At 47.5% G+C, this 10,215-nt stretch overlaps 1 long non-coding RNA gene across 1 annotated transcript in view; it reads left to right on the top strand.

Annotated features, from left to right (window-relative positions):
- Window positions 1-489: 489 nt before the first annotated feature.
- LOC115252132 (uncharacterized) overlaps window positions 490-10,215 on the top strand; it is a 33,183-nt gene continuing 23,457 nt past the window's right edge. The window contains exon 1 of the long non-coding RNA XR_003890574.1: window positions 490-721. This is a non-coding gene — a long non-coding RNA (uncharacterized lncRNA). The remainder of the gene's footprint in view (window positions 722-10,215) is intronic.

The raw sequence follows: 10,215 nt of genomic DNA, 5'->3' as shown, positions 1-10,215 counted from the left end.
TCCCGGACTCTCGGTTTCAAGCTCAAGCGGCTTAAAAGCCATGTTGATGTTCGCTGTTCTGTAGGTCAGAAGGTCCGATGTGCTCGTTCTTCACTACTGGACGATATCTGGTCAAGAGTCTGCGGCCTTCCCCACTTTTATTACTGCCTTTAAAACCTCCCTCAGCTCTCCTCGGCCATTTCCGGGGTCTTCACAAACGTTTGAAGGGGCCTCGGTTATGTTAAACAAGGTGAACATGGTTCCGCGGTGGCGCAATTTATTTATTTGTGACACTTCTGTTAACCTCTGTTACGGTACGGTTTTTACAGGACCCGAAAGCAGGCCAGAACACAGTGATAAAAAGTCCAAAATCAAACTGGCAGTCCTCTGGGACCGCAGGGAAGCACTAGTTCAATCTTCCAGGGCACACAGAGAGCTCCAGCGCGGAGCCAACACAGGAGTCGGGTTCTGCACGTTCACAAGTCCAGCAGGACGGCGTGAAGACCTCAAACGAGGAGGGGCGACACCAAGTACTCCGAGCCTGGTAGGCCGGCGCTCCCTCCTTAGATAGGTGGCCTGATGGAGATTGCCGACAGGTGCGCCTGCCTGCAGCGGAAGCTGTTGCCAATACTGACTCCTCCACGGCCCCTGCAGGACAAACCAGACACCACCCGGAACTCTGGACCCCAACATTTTTGTCATATAGGCTGGACTCTTCCTGGACCTCGCTGGGATATTTATGGTCAGTTACTGTTCTGAATAGCATCTGTGCTAACATAACACTTTTTGGCTGGAGATCGTTTTTTCCACTATCTCCTTCCCTCATTTTCTGAAGAAGCGTTCAGTGTCTTTGCCTTGATTTCTCCCCCCTCTTGACTTTGTGTTCAACTACAAACTGGGCCCCTGGTAACCTCAAATAGACACACCGCACTTCGAAAAGTTTGTGTCTTCCTCTGATATTTTCAGCATTCTTTGGAAACTGCGTCATTATTGCTGGTTTTAATTGGAAAAATGCCCACATCAAAGCAGAAGAAGATCAAAACGGTCAAAGCGTTGTTGTGGATTTTCCATCCTGAGCAGGACAGCGAGGTTCGCAGTGAAAACACATGTCGTGGACGCGCCGCGTATTGATTCTGACAGTGTGTTAGCTCACTAAATCATTACGCTGATTTATGAGAAGCCCCGATGTATCCACAGCTGGGCGTGAAAAGGAGTTACAGAAACATTTATTTTTCCGTTTCAGGATGTGAGCCAATCGCCAAAAAAACATTTAAATAGAACTCTTGTGCACCTCCTGAAAGCTCGATCGCACTTCCTTGAACTCGCCGTGTTACAAGTGTCGAGTTTAGGCTGAAAACGTGAAGCCAGTGTAATATAGTTACACAGCCAATGAAAGAACATGTCCATCTGCAGGTAATTATGGCCGGCCCGGGAGTGACCAGGGGTCTAAAGTAAACATGGACGGCTTCCACAGTCAACAACATTTACAAATGCAGAAGAAAAAGCTACTGAATTTGCGAGGAATGTGCAGAGGGAATGGAAAGCATAGAAGCATGAAGGCAGCAGATGTTGAAAATTAAATACATGCGTGCACGTAGCTGAGAGGACTTTTTCCCCCTCCTTCTTGATGGTGGACCCTGGAGTTCTGCGGGGCTGAAGGACAGCTGGTCTGGGTTAATTTTTACAGGTTCATATCCAGTCAGCCATGGCTAAGAGCTCCCCCCCCCCCCCCCAGCCTAATTTCCTTGAGAGAAAATCTGAGTTGGGTTTAGTTCCTTATCTATGTCCTGCTACTGTTGTTGACAAACGGATGTGCGTCCAGGCCAAAGCCTTAAAACTGGTCACTCAGCACAACTGGTTTGGCTCTGGAACACGTTAGCGTGCCAGCTGCCTTGACTTAAATTGCCCAAAGCCTCGCTTGTTGCGCTCTGCAGCTGGCAGCACGCCGCTGCCTTCTGCACCTTCGGCACCTTCTCCTCGTTTTTATGGCGCTTCCCCCGCTGGCGCTCGTCACAGTCGGGCGTTTCGGAGCCTCCGGCGACGACAGAGTGACTGAGTTTAATTCGGCCACACCAAATAAAGAGACACCAATCCAGCCAGGGCAGATCAGACATGTTCGACCCGTCTCGTTCAGTTTTGGTAATGTGGGACTCGTCGGTGGTGATAAAGTGGCTGAGCTGGGTTCGTTCCATTCTCCTAAACAAGCAGCACTAAGTCCCGCTCGGCCCGATGGTGCCTCTTCTTTCACCAGCTACCACTGAAACAACAACAGCTTATTTGGAGTAGCTGCCTTAAAGTTTACTGTGGCCTTTCTGGCTCTTTGGCTGTTGCAACACAAATGTGTCGGATTTGTTTAAAGCGTAGCGCCATAAAATATCCCCAGTAACCTGTGTGGGTGTTCGCCCTGACTCGCTGATTCCAGGCTGGAGGCCGATCCTCTCCGGAACGGCGGTTAACACTTGACCATTTTTTTCTTTAGTGCCCTAACTAAAGACTGTCTTACCATTCTTATTTTAGTTTTACACTGAAGTTCCATTTAAATATCCACGGAGGGGAAGACTTTAGAGTCACTGTAGACGTGAGCGGCCCAGTCTGCAGATAAGATGGTTCTGGACGTACTACCAGCTCTCATGCACATGCAGCAGAAGGTCTCCATGGTTTCTTCATGTTAAATCATTTGTAAATTCAGCGGGTTTTGGGGGATCGGACAAATCTTCATTTAAAGGTGTGATGTTTTTCCGTAGCTACGGGGACGCTGGACAAAGTTGAAGCCCTCCTTCTGCCTGGAGGAGGGCTCAGGTCATTAGTTTTAGGTTTTTGAAGTGTTTGGTCTTTTGATGTCCCAATGTTCTCCGGAGGCAGCCTGGCCTGAAGGGTGTTTAATATCGTTCCTGCAAATTTCCAGTTAGGAATAATTTGTGCCCAGCATCTGTCAAAGAAACGGCCATTTAAATACAGCGGTCATGGTTAAAGAGGCATAAAATTAGGCCAGATTAGACAGAGCACCTTTCTCTGAAGGTTGGACCTGATGGAGGTGGGAGGCCAAACCCGGGGCTCCAACACTCTCTGCTCCCAACTCATTCATTTACATTCAACGCTCTCCCCACGACCGGCCATGCTGGCTTCTCCCGCTACTCTGAGTCTCAGCAGTCCATATTTTATTTATGAATCTTCAAGAAAGATGAGACAAGATGATATTTTTCTTCGTCTCTGATGCTCTAAGCATCAGGGGAGTTCTGTGTCCCTGAAGTCATCTCATGAAACATTCCCGGAATATTTCCACTAGGGTGTGCAGGAGGACCTTCTTCTGGATGCACGAACGAAGATCATATCTTGTCGCCTAGAGAATCGTGAAACATGCAAAGTAATAACAAAAGCCTTATAATGAAGCAACTGGAGCATCAATCTGAATGTATTGAAAATCCTATAGGAGAACTCTTCTATAGCACACACACCGCTGCCCTGGTCTCCTGTCCTGGGCGTCCACAAATGAGGACCGGTTGCGTGAGGCGGCGCTGTCTTCAGGGGCAGATCAACAATGCATTAGTTCCGCATTGTTTTTGGGAGTGGAAGGAGAAGAAAGTAAAGGCGGATTTGGAGGAAGGGTGGTGGAGGAGGGACGGCGAGAACACGGCAGGGACGCTTCAGCTCTGCTGACTTCTTCACTGATTTGGCCTAAAATGAAATTGTTTTAATTATGATTCTAAGACCAAAAGAATATTAGATAATCTCTGATGATGTGTCCCGCAGATGGGTTTACTGGATCAGTGAGTTTAAAGTTCTTCAAGTTCTTCTCCCGCAGTGCACGTGCGTGTGTGTGTTCATTTGAACGTTCAAATCTTCACATTTGTGATAAAAAACCCTGAATTTCCTCTTGTGGGATCAACAAAGCACATCTTCTTACCAACAGTTATCTCCTCGCACAACATGCCAACTACAACACGATATATTCACCAAACTGCCGTGCCAGGGTCTGAACGTGCACTGGTTTGTCTACGGCGAGCGTGTGCCGCGGTTTAAGCACAAGCAGACGACTGTGCAGGATCAAGCGGGGGCCTCGCTGCCTCCGCGCGCCTCCTGGTCTCAGGCTGAGTGTTAAATAAGTGGAAAACGTGGAGCAGTTAATCGGTGTGAGGTTGTAACTTTCCCCCCGTCCTGGTGCTGGAGGTGAATGTGCTGTAAGTGCAGATCTGCTGTGGAATCGACTGTCAGGGTTCATTAGCCCCAGCCATCTCTATCTCAGGAGGAATGTGGCCAGTGGTTTAAAACCTATTCCCATTACCTCCCTTCATTTTATTAACTTCCGTACCATTACCAGAGAACTTCCCTCCGACTGTTGTGCCTTCTTACTGTCTGGTGCTTGTGTGAGGTCAGCGAGGGAGCGAACGCCGAGAACCAGCTCTCAACAGGCCAAAGTGCACGCGTGTGCACGCGTGTATGTGTCCGTATCAGAACCTCATCCGTCCCTTTTTGACGTTTGTGCTCAGTTGACGTCCAGCTGGAAAACCGGGCTGGGAAAATTCCACTGTCACTTGACTGAGGTCACCTGAGAGACGCAAACCTGGCTGTTGACTTTTGAGGGGTAGGTAATGTGCTGGGATGATCCTGCCGGAGTCGGAGACGTGCGGTAAATAGAGAGCGATAATATCCGTTCCGTGACCCTGGTCCAGTGCTGCTGATTAGATCTGTTGGGAGCACTTGTCCATGAGGAAGACGGGCTTTTTTCCTGCAGCCCGAGTCAAGAAGTTGGGGAAGAAGGTGCGTGAGGCGCTTCTCTGTGTAGTTGCCACTTGGGAGCCCAGAGGAGGAGGAGGGGGAGGAGGTGAAAGGCCAGGTGTCTGCCACAGGATTTAATTAGAGAGACTGGGTGCTTTGTTCTCAATAAAGTTGCTTCAGGCGCATTTTAATTGCCCCATCCCCAATTTGCAGCAGCAGCCCATCCTGGAAAAGTTGATTAGTTTTCATTTTGCAGAAGCGTTTGAGTGTTGATTTCAGCCATATTTTACTTCACCCTTCTTCAGACGACTTCCTTTTTATTATCTTATTACTGCTGGAATGGGAACAAAATATGTGTCTAATGGCTCCATCGCAAAAGGGGAGGAAAAAAAAGGTGCTCCCATTTTCTAATGTTGCACTTGCAGCCACTTTAGCCAACCTGAGGAGCTCGGTAATCGCCTGTGCTGATTAACCTCCTGCTTATTAAGAGAGCTGCCAGCTGGTGTTGGAGACCAGAACACGAAATATTGTATTAAAACACGCACTCAGAACACGGAATTACAGAAAGTAATTTCGCCTAAACATGATAATGAGGGGGGAAACAGGGATGTACTGTGTAAAAATAGAGCACAACTTTACTGCTTCTTCCATCAACTGACTGTCTCTACTTGTTTTTTTTTTTTGGAATTACGAGAGTTTAATTTTTAAAGAATTCCATCTGAGGGATTTCTTCCACCGACAAATCAGTGTATGTAATGAGCAATTAACTGTTCGCTTTTTATAATTCCCATGATGGAAGTACCAAATCGTTCCCCTTTAGAGGCCAGCAAACACCATCCATGAGCTTTATCAGTGCTGTGTGAACCAGCCGGCAGCATTAAAGAGGAGAAGCCTGAGATTAACCCCGCAATTACACCGAGCCTCATTTATTAACACCGTAACCAGGCTTTAAATGAGATTGGGAGGAATTTCTCCTGGAAATTGAAAAAAGGAATTATTTGTCCGGTTATGGGATTTAACAGACAGGGAGTGAATTCAGCAGCTTTCAAAATATGGTAAGGCAGCAAAATCCTCCCCGAGCAAATTACAGACCTCTCCGCGATTATCAGAGCATTTCTAGGGGGAGACAGAGGTTATGCCCCCTGCAACACACACACACACACACACACACACACACACACACACACACACACACACACACACACACACACACACACACACACTCCTACACCTATTCCGCTCTGCAGTATAATATCTGGTTTATCTAGTTGCTGGGAATAGTTAAATCCTTCATGGGGAAGCACTCTGTTGTAGGATTACCTCATATTCCCGCCATTTCTCTCCTTATTACTGCTTTTCTCTCTCTCCCTTTGTCTCAACAGGCAGATCTCAGGCCAGTGTTTTAATGTTCAGCTCTGCGATCCCTGCAGCTTTTCTGCAGGATGAAATATTTATTTGGTTAATCACTTCAGTATCACACTGGGCTCAATGTCTCTGCAGTGGTAACGGGATTGTGGGTGAATCACGGGACGCAAACACGCTTTTGCCGATCTCCTATTAAAAGCCTTTCTTGCTTTACTTTTAACGGTCTGATTGCACATTTCAACATAAATTCAGAGTATCTACATATTTCTTTTCAGTTCCGCCCCCTGGAATCAGGGTTGGACATTCTTCAAACTTAGAAAAGGACAAAACACCAGGCAGATTCTATAAACCATCTTCTGCGTTCTCTGTAAAAAATAAGTCTTTCTCCAGTTTGCAGCCTCCTGCTTCGCTCTCTAAAGAGTGGACGCTGTACCTGCTGCTTTAAAGGTTCGTTTTGAATTCCCAAATCACGGCGGACGCCTGAGGAGCCCTGCCTTTGATTGATCGCTGAGGCCATTGATCTAATTTTGAAACCTTTGAATTGCATCTCTGCATCCTTCCTTTTTTATATGAAGTGGAATAAACCTAATTTCCTTGTGCCACATGCAGGGACTCTCTCTCCGAGGTTCAGAAAAGACAGTGAATAAATAAAGAAGTAAAGCCTGAAAAAACAGCTCTTTCCCAGCAGTACAGGGATTTTTATAGACTCGCTCAATTAAATTTGTCTTATTTGAAACGACGGGGCTCTGTGACTCAATAAGAAGTAATGTGGTTGAAAAGGCGCCTGACTGTGCGACCATTAGGTGAGGGAACGTTACCATGGGAGTATTAACATGCAGGGATTATGGAGGTATAAGGCTGGTTTGTGCCAATTAGATTCAACAGCAACACAGAGCGTGCAGGCGTCCATCTTGGAGGAGGGAGTCGTGCTGCAAAGACAAAGACGATGTCGCTGCGTTGACTCATTGAGACGGGTATAAATTAAAATGCGATTATGTTTTGGCCCCATCTCCCCTTCTTCTCCTCAGCCCAGACTACCATCAGCACCAGGGTCCCCCCCACATGAGCCTGGTCCTGCTCGAGGTTTCTTCCTTGCTCTGGGTTTCTGTGGAACTCACCGAGACAATCGTGACTGACGATAGTTAAACAAGGTCGTATCGAAGCGAACCTCGTTACTTCACCTTCACGCCTCAGCTTTAACTTAGTTTTTGCGAGCGATGTAAAAGTTCCAGGACGAACAGGTTGGAAGTGGGACATCCAGCACATCGGTCATCACCTCCACCCCCTCACGCGCTCCTGTACTGGGAAAGGGAACAGAATCATTCCACTGAACCATAAAAGAACATTAGGACTCTACAAAGATAGTTGCACAGACGTGTGTGTGCGTGTGTGTGTGTGTATGTGTGTGTGTGTGTGTGTGCGTGTGTGTGTGTGTGTGTGTGTGTGTGAGAAAGCGAGAGAAGCGCTTCCTTTTCAGTGAACTCCGATGTGTCACTCGTGTGCGTCTGAGACACAAAGTGCTTGGGGACATTGTGACAAAGTCCCCTGTGCCACCAGCCCCCCCGACACAATTACCCACTCATGTCTAATTGGCATTTGAGGCTCGCGTGCTTGATCGACCGTGGCCACATCGCCATGAAGTGGCGGGCCAGTGTTTGCCAAGCTGTGACTTAGCTGGTATCACGCTTTGTTACTCTCCTATCTGCTTACATAATTTGCCCATGTAAATTTACTCTGCCTAATTAACATCGTCAGCCTCTCGTTTAATCTGAGCAGACACGGGATGTGCCCGCTCATGGTGCTGCTGCCCATTTCGCTGTCGTCTGAGCAGCGGCGGTGCGGCCTGTCTGTTGGCTCTGTGCGACTGGGTTGAACACGTGCGTTATTCACCGCGCACACGGGGGGAAGGGGGGTCGGGGGCGCACGGAACCAACTTTCTAGGACTCTCCTGAATTAAAAAAAAAAAATCAAGTTGGTTTCAGTTGTCGGCTGATTGGATCTGAGCACTTATCTCCAGAGTGGTTTAGATGGCGGCGCGGGGACATAAATCTGAGTGACAGGTCTCGCTGTGGAGAGGAGCTTTGTGATATTTGAGGTGATGGCTCGACAGACAAATAATAATACCCTCAATTAGAGTCTCTTTCCCTTCATGGTCTCTGCAGCATTTAATGGCTTGTTCCTAGAGAAGCCTTTCTGGATACCCGCACAGTCGTCATTATCCAACCAGATCTCCTGTGGTAACAAATGACAAGCGTCTGGAATATTGATTTGTTAACCTTCAAAGTGGCGCCATCCGATGCAGACTGCCGAATTATATGAGCTTAACGAATGCAAGGGGAGCTGGACGCAGACGTCCCCAGCTGAGGGTTGCTGCGAGCCGGGCTTTTGAAACTGGTTCAGAGTTTATCAGCCCGGTGCATCCTGGCGTCCAGGACCGGCCTGTGTCGGCGTGGCGAGGCGTTCCCAACCAGGAGCGCTGGCCTGATGCGCACCAACCGCACACTCATTCAGTCAGTCAGGATATTAGATTAGACTGGTGGTTTGTGATGGCGGCCGGGTCAGTGAGCATCTCATTCTCATGCCCCCTCCCGCTGCTGCGCACCCATTTGCTCCTGTGCCGCACTGCGGGGTAATCAGGACAGCCCCACTTTATGAGCGAGGGGACGACAGGAGAATTCACGCACTGAGCCTGGAATAGAGCCGCCATTTGCCTCCAGACTTTGGACTCCAGCGCGTGAGCACAAAAAGTTCAGAGAATGAAGTTTGAGATGATTCCGACCCCGACAGACACCACGCTTAATTGCTGCATTAATCCTATTTTGCACGCGATCGTGCAGAAACCGGCTTCGGTTCGGCTTTTTGCGGCAAATGCTGGTCATTTGTGAGGATCGTGGCGTTGAAGAATGAAGCCGGCGTGACAGTGTTGCGTCATTTTGCCCCGCTAAGTGGACAAGGTTACGAATATTTGTTGGGACACTGGTGGCAATCTGGGATTCTTGAATTAGAGGTGAAAGCATTGAAATATTGATAGCACCTCTCTGTGTCCATTGCTAGTTCATTTATTATTCATTGTACCTTGAAGGTAGCATGCAAGATGACCCCTTTTTATTCAGGCCGCTGCCTGCTAACTCCCGCTCTCCAAAGGTGGGATTCCGCGTGGCCTTGCGGACATTTTGTTCCGAGCTCCCACTATAATTTTGCTCGTTGTTTACTTTTGTTTGCCACGAGCCCGAGGAGCGAACCCCGAGTGTGCGTCTGTGGCAGATTTAGAGATGTAATAATTAAATCAACGTTTCTGTACGACTGAGCACCTGGAGCTCCACGATGATCTATCTTCTGGTTTGTTTATGCCCGAAAACAAATAACAATAAATGTGTGATATCGCATCAGATCTTATTAGTTTTACAGGCCTATAATTCTAAAATAAAACCCAGATAAGCTGAGGAGAAGCTCTGCCGTTCTGCGTTATTCTTGTAATAACGCAACTATAACAGTGATAAATACTGTATTTTTCGGATGCTCCGCATCAGGTAGTTCCTGCCAACTTTTTATTTGTTTGCATAACCATAGATGGTTTTTTTTGGTTCTCTTTCTTTGAAAGAGACCTAAATTCTATTCCATAGAATGAGCGGAAGGATACGTGTTGTCTCATCCATATACAGAATTGTTTTAGATTTCCAGCAACTCTCCCAAATGATTCATATTTCATAGGGAGCATATTTTCTGGCGCTTCTTTGAAGATATGTGCAGGGCTTCTGCACAGACTTTGGTTAGTAATAAATAAGAATCCCCCTGAGGCCACGGCTCATAGGTGCTGTTTACGCTGACCAATGGAACCACAGCCTGGAAACCGGAGGCGTAGTTCTGCTGGGATTGAAGCAGGTGGGTTCTGGGCTTCAAAGACCAAAAGATAATCTGCTAAAAAAAATAAATAAAAAAAATCTAAAGCCAGGCTCTGAAACGTGGGGGAACATCTACGAGCTTCTGCTCGCAAAGACACAAAGCTCATCGCGTGGTTTGAGGAATGCTTTGATGCCGCTGATCTCCCAAACTTTCGTTAGTTTATTTGCCTGAGATTTTATGTATAATATGTATTCCAAATGCTGCCTCTACTTTAAAGAACTTACAGGAAATCCTGGAGAAATAACCTTGGAG

This window comes from Takifugu rubripes, chromosome 13 (genome assembly GCF_901000725.2).
Source record: "Takifugu rubripes chromosome 13, fTakRub1.2, whole genome shotgun sequence".
Lineage (NCBI taxonomy): Eukaryota > Metazoa > Chordata > Actinopteri > Tetraodontiformes > Tetraodontidae > Takifugu > Takifugu rubripes.
Note: the sequence above shows the minus strand (reverse complement) of the source record. Positions and strands in the feature narration are given on the sequence as shown.